Here is a 6550-nt window from a genome sequence, read left to right on the forward strand (position 1 = left end):
AAATGAGATTTAGGCTTCTTTTATACCAAAGGAGGAGAGGGTGTGGTTGGTTGTTGCAGCTTCCCACTAGCTATCTGTTTTACATATGGCAATGCACATACATCAATCCCATGTGCCCACTTCAACCCCCCATCCGTGTCCACACATCTGTTTCCTACATCTGCATCTCTATTTCTGCCCTGCAAATAGGTTCGTCTGTACCATTTCTCTAGATGCCTCATATACGCATTAACGTACAATATTAGTTTTCCTCTTTCTGACTTACTTCACTCTGTATGACAGTATCTAGGTCCATCCGTGTGTTGACAAATGACCAAATTTCCAGGTGCTCTTCTAAGTTGAAACACGTGAAAAATGATACAACTAGTTAGAACAATAGGGAACGGGAAGTAGAAACGGGAAATAGAAGCTTCAGATGTCTGTCTACGTGTGAGTCATGGAAACAGAATTTCTAAGACCATGTTCTTAGAAACTTCTGGAGATGGGGTGTGTTGTTAGGGTACAGTGCAGAGAAACACCGAACCTCTTTGGAAAGTATTTACGAAACCATTTTTTTTTTTCTATTGTGGGAGGCAGAGATGGAGGCCTGTGTGCTCCATGCAAAGCCAGCTTCTGCTTATTCTCATGGTCTTGTCTCTTTCCCCAAGTGACTTAAACCATTTGAGGTCAACCCTTCGGCTTCAGTAACAACTCTTGGCTTCATTTTCGACTCAGCATACTCCTTCTTTGTCAGCCAACACCCACATTTCGTTCCATTTGGTTTAGGTGTTTTAAAAATTCACTCGGCATCTTCAAAGTGACCGCTTGTTATCTTGTGAGCACAACTTGCCCACAGAAAAAGGCAGATTTCACACTGACTGCTTCATTCAGTAAATTTAGGTGCATTTGGAGAGACATTGTCTGTTCCTATAAATATTTTCAAACTTATTCAATCTGTCAACAATGACTTGAGTGTCTATTGCCAGACATAAGGCGAAGTGTTCTGCCTCTCCTGAGGAAATTACTCATTGGGCTTGAAAACTAAATATGTGACATCTTTAAGAAACTGTTTTAGTTTAAAATACTTTTGTTTTTGTGCGTTTCTTTCCCTCCAACCTGACCCTTTTTCTCTTTCACTTTTTTTTTTTAAAGTTGTTTCAAAGTAGTTTATTTAGCGGTTCCATTTTCATTCCTCAATAGATTTTATGTATTTTTCATATGCTTCTTCACTCATTAGTTCATCTAGTTCTGAAGGGTTACTGAATGTCATCTTGATCAGCCAACCATCTTCATAACAAGACTTGTTGACAGGTCCTGGATTTTCTGCTAGAGCTTTATTAATTTCAGTTACTTCTCCTGAGAGAGGGGACTAGAGTTCACTAGCAGCTTTCACACTTTTAAAGCACCAAACTCCTCTCGTTTGTTCAACTTTGTCCCAACTTCAGGCAGACTACAGTAAACAACATCTCCCAAAGCTTCCTGTGCAAAATTGCTGATTCCCACTGTTCCAACACCGTTTTCTGTTGTTACCCATTCGTGTTTTTCTGTGAATTTCCGCACCGACAGCAGAGCAGGGCCGGTGCGCAGTGCCCGGAGGGCACCTGCCCGCAGTCCCCGGGGCCGCGGCGAGCAGGGCGCCCTGGGTGCCGAGATGGCGCGCAGGCTGCCGACCGCGGCCCGCACGCTCCGCACCGCTTGCAGCGCCGTGTTCGCACGAGTGCAGAGGATCTCCGCGCGGCACCTAGAGCACCCCGGCCGGCGGGGACCTCTCACTTTTTAAAAAATTGAGCAGAGGAAATTTCTTGATGGTTCGGTGGTTAGTACTCTGCGCTTCCACTTCAGGGGGCGTGGGTTCTATTCCTGGTTGGGGAAGTAAGGTCCCCAGTGCCGCGGGGGCGAGCGCGCGCGCGCGCGCGCGCGTGTGTGTGTACGTGCCCAGTTGTAGCAACTCTTTGTGACCCCATGGACTGTAGTCTGCCAGGCTCCTCTGTCCATGGAATTTTCCAGGCAAGAACTACTGGAGTGGGTTGCTATTTCCTGGGTGATCTTACCAACCCAGGGATCGAACCTGCCTCTCTTGCATCTCCTGTATTAGCAGGCAGATTCTTTACCACTTGGGCCATCTGGGAAGCTCCCAATATCATGCAGGATGGCCCCAAAATATGAAAAATTAAACAGAGATAATATGAAAATTCATTCTAAATTAAAGTGAAATTTATTCTTCTGAACTCATTATTAAGAAAAAATATTATCAATTAGGAGCTTTAGACTAACAAAGGAAGGTTGTTTCTTAGTTTAGAAAACTTGTTCTTGTCAAAGAGATGTCATCTCATTTTAAAGAACTCACCAACACAAATTTATTTTGTTTGATTTTAAAGGGGGCAAAGGATGATTCTCAAAAACATTATGTTGAGCAAAAGAAGTCAGGCGCAAAAGAGCACATTAATATGAAATTTTAGAAGACTCAGAACTAATCTACAGTGACAAAAAGGAGATCACTGGTGGCCTGGGGCTAGGACTGAATTGACTGCAGAGAGTTCAGAGGAAATTTTTTGGGAGGATAGAAATGTTGAATATCATGATCATGACAGTGATTACACAGATATATACTCTTGTCTAAACTCATCAAGCTATACATTTATTTATATGCAAATTATACCTCCATAAAACTGATTGAAAAACAAGGACATAAATGTAGTCTGAAGCTGGGATCTGAGTAGATAGGAATTCTCAAGGGAATGAGAATACGTATGCTTCTCTTTTTTCTTGGAAGACTTTTACCTAATAATCAATGGATCATAAAAGTCACCTAAGAACAGACTTTTGGACTCTGTGGGAGAAGGCGAGGGTGGGATGTTTCCAGAGAACAGCATCGAAACATGTATATTATCTAGGGTGAAACAGGTCACCAGCCCAGGTTGGATGCATGAGACAAGTGCTCAGGCCTGGTACACTGGGAAGACCCAGAGGGATGGGGTGGAGAGGGAGGTGGGAGGGGGGATCGGGATGGGGAATACATGTATATCCATGGCTGATTCATGTCAATGTATGACAAAAACCACTACAATATTGTAAAGTAATTAGCCTCCAACTAATAAAAAATAAAAATTAAAAAAAAAAGTCACCTAAGTGTACAATTCAAGGCCTTTTAGCAAAGGTAGAGAGTTGTGCAACCAATTTAATTTTCAAACATTTCTATCATCCCAGTACAATCCCTTATACTCATTTGCAGTCAGTCTCATTGAAGCATAAGGGTTTTTTTTTAAACTATTTATTTATTTGGCTGCATAGGGTCTTAGTTGCCCCATAGCATGTGGGTTCCTAGTTCCCAAACCAGGGATCAAAACTTTGTCCCCTGCATTGGAAGGCAGACTTTCAATTGGACCACCAGGGAAGTCCCAGAGCAGAAATTTTATTGTGACTTTTGAGGAAGTGGGTTACACAAGTGTCTTATGTTGAAAGTGAAAGTTGTTCAGTCGTGTCCAACTCTTTGCGACCCCATGGACCACAATCCAAGGAATTCTCCAGGTCAGAATACTGTAGTGGGTAGCCATTCCCTTCTCCACGGGATCTTCCCAACCCAGGGATCGAACCCAGGTCTCCTGCATTGCAGGCAGATTCTTTACCAGCTGAGCCACCAGGGAAGCCCAATAATACTGGAGTGGGTAGGCTGTCCCTTCTTCAGCAGATCTTCCCAACCCAGGAATCGAACTGGGGTCTCCAAATTGCAGGCAGATTCTTTACCAGCTGAGCTACTTGTTGACTGAGCTCGTTTTCCAGAGACCCCATGGAAGATTCTAGCCACAGTGGGCTTGGCTGTGGGTGCAGGCTTCGGTCCATCTGGGGCTCCCACAGCAGCAAGCTCTTCATTTACGCTTTAATTCTTTCTGTAAACACAAGCATATTCTCTATGCCCCTCTGTGGACCCCAAATGGATGGCAATAAGGAAGCTGGTAGCTGTCCTTTGGGCACATTCTTCTGGCCTCTGTGTCCTAAGCTTTGCCAGTCACGGGGCAGGAGAACCCCTCAGCCCAGCTGCCCCTGCTCCACCCACCTGCTTCCCTTCCGTGTCCAGGCTACAGGGCTCAAGTGCATCGCCTCTGCTCCTGCCAGCTGTCTGGGAGCGGGCCCAGGGGAGCCTCTCCTGCTGGTCAGCTGTTGCTGGAAGCGGCAACAAGAGCAGGGCTGAATATCCCCAGAGCAACACTAGTAAGTGGAGAAGCCACAGGAGCGATCATGGCAGACCTGGACCAGAGATGAGCCCCATTCTGGACAGCAATAGTGTTTAATCTGAAAAGGCTGGCACATACTCATGAGTATGTGGGTATATATGAGGGTACCGCTGCAGCCTGGATCTGTGGAAGTCAAGGGTCAAATGCTGGCAGAAGGTGGAGGACAACTTGAGTGTCTTCTCCAGGCTTCTGTAGAAGGCCAGGGTTAAGAAATGAGCTCGGGACTCCTTTTTTTTTTTTTTTTGCTGAACCACACAGCATGCAGGATCTTATTTCCCCAACCAGGGATTCAATCTGTGTCCCTCACTTTGGGGAAACAAAGTTTTAACCACTGGACCACCAGGGAAGTTCCCAGGACTACTTGGTATGTGCCTCCCCATGAGTTTCCTGATGGAGTTTAGCAGTGAACAAAATTAACATAATTTATTCATATATCTGTTACTATTTAGTCATGTCTGCTGCTTTTGCGACCCCATGGACTGTAGCCCACCAGGCTCCTCTGTCCATGAAATTTCCTAGGCAAGAGTACTGGAGTGGGTTGCCATTTCCTACTCCAGGGGATCTTCCTGGCCCAGGAATTGAATCTGCACTTCTGCACTGGCAGGCGGATTCTTTACCAGTTAGCCACCAGGGAAGCCCTTATTTATATATAGAATATTCCAAATCTAAGAGTATGTGTCACAGCTTCTTGGCTGGAAAGGCTGAGCTGGGGCTCTATGTGAAGGAGTCTGTAGCTGATTGCACAGTCTGAACTGCAGAGCTGGGCACAGATTGAAGGGCGCTGAGAGCGGTGTGGAGCGGTTGTGCCCGGGGCGCTGCTCTTAGTGTTACAGACATGTCCCAGTGTGTCAGGGTTGACACGCTCAAGTGTGCCAGCGAACGGCCCAGGGGCTCCTTGGCTGAGCAGGTGGCTTATATACACACTGCATGTTGTGTCACTGATGACAAGGCTGGATACATCATGTGTGGGGCCCAGAGCAACATGAAAATGTGGGACCCTTTGTTTACCAGGAGGAAAGCATTTCTTCCTTTCTATCGTGACTCTGTATTTCTCTTGATCTGAGAAGGTGTTTTTGTTTTATTTTGTTTTTTAAATGATTTTATTTATTTATGGCTGTGCTGGGTCTTCCTTGCTACACGGGCTTTTCTCTCGTTGAGGTGTTGGAGTTTCTCACTGCAGTGTCTTCTCTTGTTGCAGAACATGGGCTCTAGGGCACACAGGCTTCGCTAGTTGCAGCTTTCAGGCTCCAGCACACAGGCTCAGTAGTGGTGCATGGGCTTGGTTGCTCCACAACATGTGGGATTTTCCCAGACCAGGGATTGAATCCATGTCTCCTGCATTGGCAGGTGGATTCTTTACCACTGAATTGCCAGGGAAGCCTGATAAGGTGTTTTTAAATTCCCTATTTAATGCCCCTCACACCTGGGGATTTTCCTGGGGCAAGTGAAGATGCTCACAGATGCCCAGGGTCTCAACCCACAATTCAGGGCACAGGACAACTGTGCCTAATCTTGACCCTCTGTGAGTCTGAGCCCAGCCCCCAGCAGGGGTGGAGGGCAACAAGGGCTGCTGGGTGGGGACACGGGGTGGGCAGCTGAGCCCTGGGTAGCTGGGAGGCAGCAGGAGGTGGTACCACATGTGAGCAGAGGCTCCAAGCTCCTGGCACATGTTCCATGAGACTTCATTCACAAAACACAAATTCAAAGATCAAATCATTTCAAGATGGCAACCACTGAACACGAAGCCCCAAGCATCAAGCCCCCTTCTGAACAAGTGGCCCTACATGGTCACACTTGTCACAGGTCTGTGAAACTGACCCATTTTGCCATCTATCCCTTATCATTTCTGTTCAACTTCCCATTGGCAGGATTTATCTCCAAATGTGCCAGGAGCCCCTGGGGTGAACTGCAGCATAATGTTCTGGAAAGGAGCTAGGTTGATGGTGGTGTTTCTCCTTGCTGCTGGAAAAACTCTTATCTTTTTATTTTTAATCTTTGCTTATTTGGCTTTGCTGGGTCTTAGTTGTGGCATGCAAGATCTTCAATCTGTATTGCGGCATGTGGGATCTAGTTCTCTGACACCAGATGGAACTCGGGCCCCCTGAACTGGGAGTGCAGAGTGTTAGCCACTGGACTGCCAAGGAAGTCCTGAAAAACTACCTTTATGCATTGAATTTTCTTCTTTCTATACCATGGACATGTAAATAGCTTCTTTTCAGAGATGTTGTGAGGGTGAAACAAAATAAGAAGAAAACATATATGTTCACATTTATGGTTATATTATTTTTGAGTCTCTGGCCTCAAGCAAAATGCCTAAAATTGGGAGGAAAAAGTCTTCA

At 45.9% G+C, this 6550-nt stretch overlaps 1 pseudogene; it reads right to left on the reverse strand.

Moving 5' to 3' along the window:
* Positions 1-1116: 1116 nt before the first annotated feature.
* On the reverse strand, positions 1117-5880 carry LOC139031477 (glycine cleavage system H protein, mitochondrial pseudogene; annotated as a pseudogene).
* Positions 5881-6550: the final 670 nt, after the last annotated feature.

This window comes from Odocoileus virginianus, chromosome 2 (assembly GCF_023699985.2).
Source record: "Odocoileus virginianus isolate 20LAN1187 ecotype Illinois chromosome 2, Ovbor_1.2, whole genome shotgun sequence".
Classification (NCBI taxonomy): Eukaryota; Metazoa; Chordata; class Mammalia; order Artiodactyla; family Cervidae; genus Odocoileus; species Odocoileus virginianus.